Source organism: Diabrotica virgifera, chromosome 9, assembly GCF_917563875.1.
Source record: "Diabrotica virgifera virgifera chromosome 9, PGI_DIABVI_V3a".
Taxonomy (NCBI): Eukaryota; Metazoa; Arthropoda; class Insecta; order Coleoptera; family Chrysomelidae; genus Diabrotica; species Diabrotica virgifera.
Window position 1 is genome coordinate 128,288,387 of NC_065451.1, and position 15,190 is coordinate 128,303,576.

At 32.8% G+C, this 15,190-nt stretch overlaps 1 long non-coding RNA gene across 1 annotated transcript; it reads right to left on the minus strand.

Annotated features, from left to right (window-relative positions):
- Window positions 1–1,872: 1,872 nt before the first annotated feature.
- LOC126892689 (uncharacterized) lies at window positions 1,873–2,219 on the minus strand. The gene is made up of 2 exons (XR_007700971.1): window positions 2,002–2,219; window positions 1,873–1,940 (listed from the first exon to the last, which is right to left on the minus strand). It is a non-coding gene; the product is annotated as an uncharacterized LOC126892689 (long non-coding RNA).
- Between the last annotated feature and the right edge of the window lie 12,971 nt (window positions 2,220–15,190).

Below are 15,190 nucleotides of genomic sequence, written 5' to 3' on the forward strand. Positions count from 1 at the left end.
GAGGTTATTGAAAATTTGGGTCAAAACGGCAAACAGGTGTATGTTCTAAAAAAAAAATTTCTTGGTAAAAAACTCAGTCAAAGTAAAAAAATGTGTGTTTTGTCTGCTGAAAATCGGTCCGGGTTATCGGGGTTCCACTGTATAAATAATTTAAAAAAGGACAAAATTATTGTGTAAATAAAACCACATACATGATGCTGACACATTTATTTGAAATTTGAAATAAACATTATGTATTTGACTTTTATGTGAGAGGAAGAGACAAAATTATTAAGTGCAATATATTTTTATTAACTAAAGACAAACCCTCCCACTATATATAAAAAACAAGATACCTACAAGTTGAGCACTGTTTATTTCAGTCATATTTCAGTATAACTAACAACAGCAACTAATCTATTACCCTACATAAGAAAAAGTTCTGAACAATGGAATGAGAATGTTTACTACATATAAGTCTCGGTTGTTTTGTTAAAAAAAATAGCATTTGAAAGTGGCGAAAAAAGCTGAAATGTACGTAATGTTTAAAACCTTTAAAATAAATTTAGTTGACCAAAACACAAGAGTTTTTTTATAAATGAACTTACAATAACCGTCAGGAAATATTGAACATAAGTACTTTATCTACATCTACGAGTGATTTTAACAAATGAAATCGCCATATACCGGCAGGGTTTTAAAAAATTGTAACTAGTGTGGATTCCTTGTATTTATTTTTTTGTAATTATTGTCTTTTTAATAAAAGTATCAATATAAATTTAATAACAATAATATAATTTAATAACAATATAAAATTAATGGGCCGGCGTAACGCAGGTGGTAGTGTGCTTGCCTTGCATGCCGGTGGTCCGGAGTGCAAATCCTACCGCCGGCAAGAACAACTAGACATTTTTAAAATGTCTATAGGCCCCAGGTCGACTCAGCCTGAATAAACTGAGTACCTTGGGTAAAACCAGGGGTAATAATAGGCGGTTGAAGCGTAGCACTGGCCCTGTTACCTTCCTTGTATACCGTAGGCGCTAGATATAGCAGACTACCCTGCTATACTCCCAAAGCCGCGTGCGGTATAAAACGGGAGACTATTATTATTATTAATATAAATTTTGAACTTCTGACACGTTTATATAGTGATGAGCGCGCTAATAACCGGCAAAATAGCGCAAAACATGGAAAACATATTAAATTGTGAGATAAAAAGAAATAAAACTAGTAGAGTTATTAAATTTAGCGATGGTAACATATAAATTGACATTATATGGATTGTTTCCCACCTTTAGACGTATGAGAGGAGTATGTCAACTAAAATTGTCACTGTGACAGTGGCATTTTTTAAAATCGTCCGATACGTCTAAAGGTGGGAAACAATCAATATAATGTCAATCTATAAGTTACTATCGCTAAATTTAACATCTCCACTAGATTCACCTCTTTTTATCTCACAACTTAATAAGTTTTCCATCTATTGCTTTATTTTGCCGGTTATTAGTGCGCTCATCACTGTATATGCATTTTAATATTAAAAAAGGATGTACTTTATTAAATACTTGCCCATAATTCAACCGATTACATAAAAAAATGTTCTACTGCTCATTTATTTGTGTAACAATGGAAGACATACAAAACTACCATCGTTTTGATTTGGATAAACCATACACTTTGAGTATGTATATACTTTCAACATTCCAATGTTTAAGAACTATATATATATATATATATATATATATATATATATATATATATATATATATATATATATATATATATATATAACCAAAAGAGGATAACGGGTACTAGTAAATATTCTTAGAAGGAAGAGATAACACTGGGAGATACCCTTTTTATTACTGAGGAAGCAAAATAAAACTCGGGTGCTTCGTAGGATGTGCCTTTTTATTAATGGTCTAAGCTTTCGTCTATGCTTATAGACTTCATCAGAGTAACTAAAAAATATAGAACAAACAATGACTGATGGAACTTACTATAAATTATAACAAAACTCACCCAAATAATAGCAAAATACTCAGGGATTTGGGTGGAAGACAAAGAAACTAGTAACAATGTACATGTATATACACAACATATTTTTAAAATTCATAATAGATCTAAGTATATACAAACAACACCTAACCAACAATTTTATTCGAAATACATGGTTGTTTAAAACGATATAATTAATTAGCAATTACCAACGGTGTAATGACACTAGTTCTATGAAATAGCGGGATAATTTAAAATACATATTATGAAAACGATAAATAGTACAATGTTACAAACAATGTTACATGTCCCTTCATAAAAGTGATTGCAAACTTAAACCGCAATCTACAAGTCTCAGCATTCATGTCAATAGTAAAGACCACAGAGTTCTTTATAATGATGCATTCATCTTAGATGCATCTGATAAAGATTTCCAGCGAAAAATACTTGAGATGTGTTACATTTACAACGCCAAAAATTCCATCAATCACAAAAAGGATGTGGATAATTTAAGCACCATCTATACGTTCCTGCTTAAACAAAATATTTCGGGAACCAAAAAATTGCCGGCCATATATGTGAGTGATATAGTTTAGATTTTTAACTATTGTAATATAGTTCCAAAACACAAAATCTAACATAAAAATACCATATCTCATTATAATTAAAAAATGTTGTTATCTGCATTTTTGTTGGCCTTATCAGCGCTGTTTTAATAATAATTTTAAGTTTTTATTTACCTGTTTTGAAATTTTTAATCTTTTAAATCTAATGTTATTTATTTGTTTGTAATATTTACGTTTAATTGTTTGTAACATTGTACTATTTATCGTTTTCATAATATGTATTTTAAATTATCCCGCTATTTCATAGAACTAGTGTCATTACACCGTTGGTAATTGCTAATTAATTATATCGTTTTAAACAACCATGTATTTCGAATAAAATTGTTGGTTAGGTGTTGTTTGTATATACTTAGATCTATTATGAATTTTAAAAATATGTTGTGTATATACATGTACATTAGGGTGGAGCGAAATTTTTTTTTTCATAATTCCCTAAAGCCTATGTTTAGAAAAGTTGCCTTTTACTACCAGTATTCACCAAAAAAAATCTCAGGTCAATCAACTTAAAACTTCTACTGCCCAAACCGCTTTGAAAATTGAAATTTTCCCTATATTTAAAAATATATATATAATATCTTATTATTGTCACTAATATCTTATGAATAATTATTACTGGATAATTACGTAAATAAGGTATTACAAAACATTCCTAGAACCAAATAGCAACTCAATATAATGACCTTGAAACAATACTACATGCTCTTTGACCAACGAGGCTAAGAGGATTCCACGAACTCCGTCGCAATAAATCGGTTGTGGTCGTGGACCTATGTATCGTCTGCCCCCGCTGATGTTGTTGAAATATTTTAGTTGTTTGGCAGCATTAGAGCACTTAACGTATGTAAAAAATGTCTTTTACGCGACGTGATTCATTGTGCCCTGTGTTTGGTGTACCAAAACCATTTAAGAACAATGTGTTGCCGACCTACGCGGATATTATTAAATGTTACTTATATCGTCGACAAGAAATTGTTGTACAACAAAGTAAACAAAGACCTAGTTTCGCTGATGATGTCTGTTCTCGTTTAATAAAAGACTTGAAAAACTTGTGGCAGAAAAGTTCCATTTGTGTTGTATCAGACCAACAAATATTACATAAAATTCGAGAATACCACGGTAAATATCGTAATATAATGAAACGGCTAAAAAAGGACGGTAAACTTAATAATTCAAAACAGGTTGTTTCTGTTTCACTTTTTAAGCTGTTCTTGTACAATAAAAGTGCCTGTACTTGAACGTGAATTTCTAACCGACCAAAGAACTTCGCGTAAAATGGTAATCGGTAGAGTTGATCAAAAAACTACAAAAGTACTCGAAAAGAGATGGAAGCGTAAAAGTAAAACCGAGGAAAGGAGAATCAGGCATGATGAATATGATGATCCATACAATGAATCTTTAATTGGCAGAGCATACCAGTCAGTGTCATCTATTCTAGAAGAGGAGACTTCAAACAACAGTTCATCAGAAGAAAATGTCATTAAATTAGAAGACAAGGTCGATACTCCTTCAACTTCTCAGATGAGAATAAAACTACCCAGTGTAGCACAGGCATGTGACATAACGGGTGTTTCAGATAGGACGGCAGCAATTCTTGTTAGTGCAGTGTTAAAAGATGTAGGAATAATTACTACAGAAGATTCATCAAAAATTGTCGACCGCAGCAAAATTCGTAGAGAAAGGGCAAAAGCTCGATTTGAGCTCAAGAGAAAAGATAAAGAAGAAGGTTCTGAATTGGTATATGGAATATATTTTGATGGAAGAAAAGACCAAACGTTAGTTCAAACTAGTGAAGAAGGAAGTTTGTCCAAGAAAACGAAGATTGAGGAGCATATAGTCCTAGTTTCAGAACCAGGATCCAAATATATTGGTCATTTGACTCCTGCATCTGGCAATTCGCAAAGTATAAAAAAGAGCATTCTAGAATTTTTGGAGCATACTTTTGACGTTTCAAATTTGCAGGCTATAGGTTGTGATGGTACAGCAGTAAATACTGGTAATAAGAATGGAATTATTAGACAGCTTGAGCTTTCGATGAATCGGTCCCTACAATGGTTTGTTTGCCTATTGCACGCAAACGAACTACCTTTAAGACATTTGCTGCAACATTTGGACGGAAAAACAACTGGCCCAAAAGGATTTGGTGGCGAGATAGGAAAGCAATTAGAAAAATGTGAAACTTTACAACCTACAAATTTTAAAAGGATAGAAATTACTTTGCCTGAAATTAGTGCTGATCAACTTAGCACCGACCAACAATACTTATACGAAATTTGTAATGCCATTTCAAAAGGTAACATCTCTTTGAACTTGTCAAAAAGGAACCCCGGAAAAATGGCTCATTCCAGATGGCTTACGACCGCAAACCGGATTTTACGATTATATGTCTCCACAGCGAAACCATCACAAAATCTAACTATTCTAACAGAATATGTTATGAAAGTATATGCCACCACATGGTTTGCAATCAAAATGCAACCATCATGTCGACACGGGAGCAAGCATCTATTTGGTATGATTGAAAAATCAAGATTTTTACCAGAAGATTTGAGAAAAATCATAGATCCAGTAATTCAAAGGAATGGCTATTTCGGTCATCCTGAAAATGTATTATTGGCTATGTTGGCTGACAGTCGCAAAACAGTGAGAGAATTAGGCCTTAGAAGATTATTGAAGTGTAGGAAAACAGCAAACCAACAAGAAATACGGGAATTCAAATTGCCACCTTTAAATTTTTATGCTGAAGACTACATCGATATGATTGACTGGCAGTCGACAACAATAACAGAACCTCCCCTGACAAAATGTATTTCCAATGAAGAACTAGAAGAAATGATTTTAGATGTTCCAGCTGAAATTGAAATTCTAAAATATCCATGCCACACGCAAGCAGTGGAAAGGTGCATCAAATTAGTAACAGAAGCGGCAGTTGCTGTATGTGGAAATACAGCAAGGGATGGATTTATAAGGGCACGAATTGCTTCTAGAGCTAGTTTGCCAGTATTCGAGACAAAAAGTCAATATCTTCAAGTTTTTAATGAAAATTAATCACAAAAGTACAAATAAGGGTGAGAGGGCGGTGGAACTCGATATGCAGCTACCTCCACGCGGTGAGTTCTGGGTTATTTCCATAAAAAATTACGAATTTTTTATGGAAATAAGCGAAGAGCTGCATGACGGCTTTAAAAAATATTTATCTTCAATTTTTTAAATTTCACGGTCAAATGGGCAGTAGAAGATGGCAATATTTTAAGCCACTTTTTTTTTCTAGAATAGACCATTATATTAGGCAACTTTTCCACATATAGGTCAATTGATTTAAGGACTTTTTTTTTCGAGCCAGTTTTCACTCCACCCTAATGTACATTGTTACTAGTTTCTTTGTCTTCCACCCAAATCCCTGAGTATTTTGCTATTATTTGGGTGAGTTTTGTTATAATTTATAGTAAGTTCCATCAGTCATTGTTTGTTCTATATTTTTTAGTTACTCTGATGAAGTCTATAAGCATAGACGAAAGCTTAGACCATTAATAAAAAGGCACATCCTACGAAGCACCCGAGTTTTATTTTGCTTCCTCAGTAATAAAAAGGGTATCTCCCAGTGTTATCTCTTCCTTCTAAGAATATATATATATATATATATATATATATATATATATATATATATATATATATATATATATATATGTGTGTGTGTCTTTCACTCCTTGGAACTCCTTGGAATCAATTGGGGTACTATAAAGAGAATCATATGTTTGAAATTGTTTTCCTATAATTAAGGTCTCATTTTGTTGAGTTACACAAATGTTATGAACTTCAATAACTAAACCATCTTTAAGCTTGCAGTAAGAATCTGCATGTCTTTCATCTGCTGTAACAATGCGAATTATAAATCCGTTTAGGAGTAAAATTTTATATTGTTTGTTCATTATAATTTCAAGGGTTGGCCCTTCATTGTGTTATTTAAAAAAATTATGCTTCATTACAGTAAAATCTGTGTCGCAAAAGTTAATTTCTTCTAGTCGTCGAATGATCTGTTGTAACGGTTTTGTAGGTGATCTTATAAAACTTTTCATAATGCCTAAAAAATTTTCAAAAGGAAAAGCGGAGAAATAATCTACTGGTCCAAATTTCTCAACTTCATGAGCTAAATGGCATAAAATATGTGTATTATAAACATAAAAATCCAAACCGTATATATGATCAAAATGTGCAATAAAATTATTTAATATAGTTTGGGCAGTACTACAACCAAATTGTTCTATATGTCTTAAGGAAGATAATATTGATATCCCAGCATGTAACAGCAAAAAATGCTCATAAATAGCCAAATCAATTATTTTATTCTTCAACACCCAAGGACCTAGATATAAAAGGAAAGTTCGATATTCTGTAGCCTTCCAATAAGCTATTTCATCTAGGGCTCTGGGCTTTCTGTTAAACTCGCATGTAATGAAACTTCTTAAAGAAATTAAACGTTTAGATAATATTTGCACATCAGCGTTTTTAAGTCTAACAGACAAATTTCCCGATATCCAACTGGTAAGTAACCTTTTCATAACTCCCAGACAAACATCATGCATGCAGTCGATAGTAAAACATGAAACCAAACCAATATTTAAATCCAGGAGAGGTGTTTTGCCAAGATGGTGGTCTTCATCCATCTCTCTCAAAAACTGCTCATCTGTTCTTCGTGATGCATTTATTCCTTTTAAAATAACTTTTCCACATCTGTGATGGTATTCTCCAGTTTCCCAACATTTATCACATAATGAGTATCCATTATGGGATTTAATACATTTTAGGTAAGCTTTAGCGGGCGCATCACATATGAAATTTTCTATTTCAATACTGTAAGTGTGGTCATGAATCAAAATACCATTTTCTTTTAAAAAAGCAAATTCTTGAATAAAATCTTCTAAAAAATCAGATAGTGGCGATTGTTTCGAATTTCCACAAAATATCCCAATAGCAAAAGGAGGACTGTTAAAATTTCTAATAATTGCAGTAATGGGCCAAAATTGTAATTTAGAGCTGGTGTACAAAGGAATTCCATCAACATTAACGCTTATTTTTATAACTTCATCTTTACAAGAAAAGGGTAATAAACTCTTTAACCCTTTACAAAAGTACTTACTGGTGTTTTTAATAAAGTTCGGCTGTCAAGAGGAAGACCTGGATGTAAAGGAACAAGTATTTTTAACAATCCATTAAGTGACGAGTGGCTTATTTTGGAACAAACTGCCCATTTTCTTAACTGTGATTGTAAATCTAGTTGTTTATTATCTTCAACGTCAACAGACTTACTGACGTTTGTCTCACAGTATTCATTAATTACTGTATTAAATTCAATTTGTTCATTAAATAATTCAATGTTCAAATCATGTTCGTCTGATAAATTAGGACTAGAGTTAGGATCTAACAATTCTGAAGATTTATCAGCATTTAAAAAGTTTGTATCTAAATCAAAATTATTATCTGCAGTGACTTCAACATTACTACTATCCATTGAACACAATTTACCCACCAAAAAATGTACCTAATATAAAAATATTAATAAAAAAATATATGTACTATAGTTTTTACACTAAAAATATTTGTCTGTTCCCCTCAGATACCAGCATAGAAAATAGTTTTAAAAAAATTGAAAACAAAATAAAAAAACTTAAAAACAAATGCTTAACATTCACCTTAACTAACTTAAATGGATTTTTTTCTTTTCTTGCGTTGTGGTGCTTGCTTAAGCCACTCTTTCACATGTGTTTCAATTTCCTGACATGTGATATTATTGTTCTTTATCTGAATTGATTCTGAAATAAAATAAATGTTACAAAAACTAATTTTTTTTCAGGCAAAAGTACAATTGGAAAAAAATTAAAGCACCTATAACTTGTATGTTTAGCAAGAGTAAAATAAAATATTGTTCAAATGTGATTCATGTAACAATACTTCATTTTACATTGTCATCCAAAAATGCAACACTCAAATTTTATTAGCTGTTCTTTATTTTATTGAAATCTTCCGTACTTTTCACATTTAGTTTGAACCTCTGTAGCAACACCATCAAATTTTATTGTTACCAATAGCTATTGGTAATATTGTGTATATTATTTAAAATAAAATTGTGAGGCAATTTAAAATCAAGAATTTTTAATGAGTATAACTAAGTCTATACTACATCCAGTTTTAAAATTAAAGTTTTTAAATTAGCAATTTTAGCGCTTCAAAAAAAGTATTAATTGTATTTTACAAAATTTGGTGCTTATATAGTTTGGGGTTTTGTTTATGTACAAAAGAAATTGAGCCAAAAAAATTACAATTAAGCAATAAGCTATTATATTTTTATAGAACTGTAAAGAAAAAATGAACAAGAGTTCTGAATATTTGATACATTTTTCTAGATGCAATTAAATTGTATTGTAATATGTTATTCTCAATGTAGATAGAATATCATTTGTATGTAAAAACTTTCCTTAGTACAAATTTTCTATAAATTAAAAGGTACCTTTGAATAAAATTTACATTTTTTGGTGTCAATCATGTACAATAAACAACATCAACTTTAAGTATTGCCTTTTGGATTATAGATATTCACAGACCTTTAACAAGTACATTTTTAAGTAATACAACATACTAGTTTCATTTGAAGCACTTTTTGGCAGCATCGCTTACATTAAGTATGCATTAGTAGTTATTTATGAAACAGTTCGTGAAGTATGCTTTTTGCGAACGCACGCGATTCTTAGAGCACAAGCGACAACGGAGCGAGTGCTATAAATCACTTAAGTTCGCAAAAAGTACTTTACGCACAGTTTCACACAATATTTTATCTACGATAAACAAATAAAAAAGCTGTAACTCTTCGTCACTGGAATTCATTTCTATTCTATAATTTTTAGAACTTTGACATTTAAAAATTCTAACTACGTTCAAACCACAAAACTGTCAAAAGTTTTGTTGTTAGTTCAGTGCTCATATTGTCATCACCATGACAACGTGAAAGTTAAGGATTGTCACCATGACAACTCGAAAGTTAAAAACAGTGCGAAAAAGTAAATCCCATTTAAAATACATTGTTACTTCACGCACACTTTAAATCCTTCACGCACTGCTATCTATAATGACAGTTTTCACAAACTAAAAACTTATACATAATATGACAGAGTAGATAAAAGTAAGTTTGCTAATACTTACTGAATAATAAATCCTTTAATTTTGTTTTGACTAATGGTTGTTTATCGCTCTTTCCGAAATAACTATAGCAGGATGCTAATTCGTCCGTTAATAATTCTTTTAGAATCTTATTTGTTTTTTGTTTCACATCTTTCCCACTAAGCATAGAGAAATAACCAATCTAAAAATAAGTAATATGTATAAAAATTTTAGTTATTTGCATACACTTAATCAAAGATTTTTATCAAGATTTCTTTTTAGCCACTATTGTCGTAAGATTTTAGTTTGAGTGATAATTATTGTAACGATATGATACCTCGGCAAGCGATGAGCTACGATACCATAGACGACCGAAGGAGTGTCAGTGTTTGCGCATTCCTTCTTCATAGCACCGCTGGGGGAAATCGAAGGAGTAGTGGCAGCGAGAGCATATTTAAGGCGAACCAGGAGAATGAGAATATGAGTCGTGGGTAGCGTATTGAACTAACCATGACTCAACAGCTGCTCCTCGCGTATTGAACGAGCTTTAGCTGGCTTGGCAAAGATACACCGTTTGTGAGGTGGAACTATGCCTTGGTAGACGCTACCGTAGTGACGTGGGATCTTGCCACGATCGTTATCGCAGTAGGCGGTAGTAGCGAGGAATGATCTCCGGATCGGAATATAGGGCTATGTTGATTTAACGTAGCGAGATCGTTATTGCATATATGGTTTATCGTATTATGTTAATGTTGCTATTATGATCGGATGACTGTAATAAAATTTAATACTGTTTTTCCTTTGCAGAAAATGGAATTATATTTTATTTTATTTGTTTTAAACTGTATATAATTATCTTTAATATATTTACTTTATTTTTAGCTTGTGTTTTACTGAGTCTGTCGTCTTTAGAAAAACTACCCGTTACAAAATGGCGCCCGAGCAAAAATTAGAACATACGCAAGTAAACGTCGTTACTCGACGCACGGAAAATGCCGACAGATAAAGACACAGCACCTTTTCTTCAATTTTATTTCGTGCTTTATTAAGTTGGTGGGACCTGTTAACTTCTCGAATTCCCTAAGTTCTTTTCTTAGGAACCTCTCTAGCTCTGTATTTTGAGTGGAGTCTTTTAAAGTGTTACATGCTTCCTCTTGATGTTGTTCGTACTGTTTGGATGTATCCCTATCGAACTTAAGTTCGATCGAATGTTCCCTGAGGAATTCCACTCCTAGTATTGCATCTTCCGTTAACCCTGGCATTATTATAAATGTTTGTCTTGTTTGTAAATTATCGATCTCGCAGTCAATTGTTAACTTCTGGTTGAGCGCCATTGAAGATCCGTTTGCTAGTCTAGTTCTTCCGTTATAGCTATGTAGGGAGTGTTTGAATATCTGCGCTATTCTATCTCCGGCGTAATTTTTGGTGGCTCCTGTGTCAATTAATGCTTTGTAGGAACTTTGTCCGATTTTCAGTGATGCGAACAGTCGCATGTCGTTGCTTGCTTGTTGTGTAACGGCTAGAACGAGCGGAGTCGAATCTTGCTCCTCAGACTGGGATGACTCCTTGTTTCTCCAGTCTGTTATTCGTTTCCCTGACGTCTGGAACAGCAGTCACTGCTGTAGACCCCTTCTTTGCCGCATCGCGAACAAAACTTTTTCCATGGGTTTTTACAATTCCTCCGGAAGTGACCTGGCATCTTGCACCGGAAGCATGTCCTTTTGGCATCGTATTCTGTAGGGTCTGTAGGTCTCCAATTTCCGTGAAAATTTTGATTTTCTCGGGTCCTTTCGTCTTCCAAAGTTTCGTATTCTTGGGCCAATTCTTGCAATCCCGATAAGTTTTCGAAATCCCGGCGGCGAGCATAAAGCTTATATTCTGGCAGCATATTTTTATATATCCTGTCGAGTTCTTGGTTTCTTGAAAAAGATCCCTCTCGTCTGATTAATGTTTGAATATCCGTGATGTATCTATCCACTGGTTCGTTTTTCCTTTGCTTCCTGTTTCTGATTTGCTCCTCTAGCTGTAGTAAATATTCTCTGGGATAGAAAGCTTTCTTAAAATCTTTGATGAAGTCCGTCCATGAATCCCAATTTCTGTTGTTGTTTCGGTACCATAACAATGCATGGTCTCCTAACAATTCTGGTAATACTTTTATCAGGTCTTGCTAATCGACCTCGTAGGCTAGGCTTAATTCGTCTATCCTTTCTGTGAAGTCCACTGCATCCGAATGTTTCTTGTCGAAGTGTGTGTTCCACCTCCGTACTTGATTTAGCAAAACTGATTGCCTCATTTGTTTTGTCATTGTTAAGTCTTGTAATTGGTTTCTGATTAATGAAATTTCTTGGGATAAAGTTATCTGATTGATTATCATAAATGACTGCATATAGTTAAATACATTATTGTCTAATAGGGCTATTTTCTTCTCAATAGTTTCAATTTTTGACTTTAGAATCATTTGATTGTGTGATATATTACTGATTGCATTATTAAATGAATTTATACTTTTTTGTAGCAAAGACAATTGTTTCAATGAATTAACTTTTAGTTTTTTCTCATTTTTTTGTAGTTGTTTAATCTCAAATTCTATTTTCTCTGCATCATCTTGGTCCATATTTCCAGTGATACATTTTATAAGTGAACCTAGAGGATCTAGAATTCCTCTTTTTACTCTGTTCTTTTTTTGTGAATATAAAGGGGGATTAATTTGATAAATTTGATTTTCTATTCTGTTTTGCATAGAAAGCAAGGGTATAGAAGAATTTTCATTTTTTTAGAAGAATTTTTTAAGGTTTCTTCTATTCCTCTGTGATTAGTTTTTCCTTCGTGTTTATATTTAATTAATTGTATTCTTTCTTCCAGTAAAACATTATTAACTAATTCGGTACACTCTATAAGTTTTAATTTGGTAAAGTATTTTCGCCATACTTCCTGAAATATAGGTCCTAATTCTTAAGATAAAAAGTACACGTATAATGTGTTTTTGCATACATTTTCCTTTACAAATTGCGTTACTATCTCTGCGCCTGCTGATATGGTGGCATGAATGATATTATTATTGTCAAATTTCTCTACGTCTCGTTTTAAATATGCGGAATAAGGACTTCTTTTTATTATAAGTTGATATGGCTTATTGTTTATTATTTCATCTAACAATGAGAAATTGTTTTGCGAAGATTCTGCACTATGGGCAGTTTCTGTACTTGAAGAATTATCATTGTCTTCGGTTTGACTCGTATTTTGTAATCTGTTTGCTGTTTCATTTATTTGTGGGTTTTGAATAGGCTCATTATTATTAAGCATTTGCAAGGTTTCATTTAAGAGACTTTCGTCGACAACGAAGTCAGGATGAATTTCAGCTAAAAATTCTTCCATATCAAGATCAATATCTCCTGCGTTGTTTAATACATCTGATTCTGTTTCAAGTGCGTTTAAATTTATTCGACTTAAAAGATCAGCAATATTATTTTTTCCGGGTTTATATTTAATAGTATAGTTAAATTCTTCAAATTTTAATCCATATCTTAATAATTTGGAGTTGGGTTCTTTCAAATTAAATAACCAAATTAAAGGTCAGTGGTCACATAATATTTCGAGTTTTCTACCATATAAATAAGGTCTAAATGTTTTACATGCCTATACCACAGTATAAAGAGGGACAGTAGAACCACTCTCCGAAAAATTGGAAGTAAAATCTATAGTCGCACATGGCGAACGCGCAATGTTCCCAGTCGCTTTTGCCCCACTCTCGCATTGCTAGCCGCATAGAAACGTACAGGTTTTAACAGGGAAAACCCGCATCCACCACTGGTGAATTACCAATTGCGTACTGCCGGTATTACATCTTGAGATCAAAGTGCCGACATGAAAGAAGTTTTACTGTCCCTGTTTATACTGTGCCCATACAATGGCTAAAAGTTCTTTTTCAATTGTTGAATATTTTTGCTCAGTTTGATTTAGAGTTCGTGATGCATAAACTACGGGTAGGTCTTTTGGAACTGTAGCGAAAAAATTGCACCTTAGGCAACATTTGAAGCGTCCGTGGGTATCTTAGAATTGGAGCATTGATTAAAACGTCTTTGAGATGCTTAAATGACTGAATAAATTCTAGAGAGTGAATAATTTTGTCATTTTTCTTAAGACAAACAGTTAAAGATTTTGCTATTTTTGCAAAATTTTGAATAAAACGTCTATAATATCCTGCTAAACCTAGGAAAGACTTTATTTCTTTTTGAGTAGTGGGTATAGGAAAATTCTTGACTGCTTTTATTTTATCTGGGTTTGGTAGTACACCGTTTTTTGTTATAACATGTCCTAAATATGCGACTTCTGATCTTAAAAATTCTGATTTGCCTATTTGTATCTTTAAATTTGACTGCCTTAATCGTTCAAAAATTAACTTTAATCTTTTTAAATCTCTTTAATCTTTCTCCTTGCAAAGATGAGGAAAAAACTATGATATCGTCTAAATATACTGTTATATTCCTATTTGATATGAGAATTAAAAATTTTATAATTATAAGCAAAATTTAAATTAATATAAAAGATCTTCAATTTTCTCAACCACGGGCATGTAAATTTAGAACAACCTGTATACAACAAATTATTATATTTAGTTTTTATGAAAGTGATTCGAAGAAGCGGACCAAACTCGGTAACAATGCGCCCAAGACAAACAAGTTTGAGTGACGCGGACCATTATAGTGTTCGCGGAAGATTCGATCATTAGCCTACGCTAAATAAGACTCAGTGAAATAGATAATAGGTCATTAAGTTTTGTAAAAAGTAGAAAGTAAGTTTAAATTGGGAAATGATTATTTTTTCTTGAAATCCATTAAACATATTTAGAAAGATTAAAAGTTGGTATTGAGGAATACGGCGAATTAAAGTTTGTGGTGGAATGTTGATTTTTGAATCTGGAAGGGATATTTAGAAAGTAGGAAAATTAATGAGGATGAGAGATCAGAATGTTTTGAGCGGTAGAAAGGTGAAGTCCAGTGGTAGACGGTAGTGTACGAAGAGTGAAAAAGCCGGGGTAGTTCCGTGAGTGTTGAGTACCAAAGGGAAACGAGAAGTAGGCCGAGTCGAGAGAAAAGAATCTCCTTGAGAAAGAGTGTCCCGGTAGCTGATTGAAGTGGTTCGAAAAAGATAAAACACGGCATCACGAGAAAAGCAGGAATGAGAGCTGTACGAGGTAGTTTTCAAAGGAGAACATTACTGGAGGCCAGGACGAGTTTTTCATCGCAACCAAGGGTAGGAGGAAACGGGTTTTGTGTGAGGACATTCGCAGTTCACCAAATAAAGGTCAGTCTCATTTGTCAGGACATGAATGTATGGGTTTTTGTATCAAATACCACATTAAAAATTGAAGAACATAATCGCTAATATCAGAAGATTTTCATCAAACTTAAATCAATTTGTTGCTAATAAATCCTAAT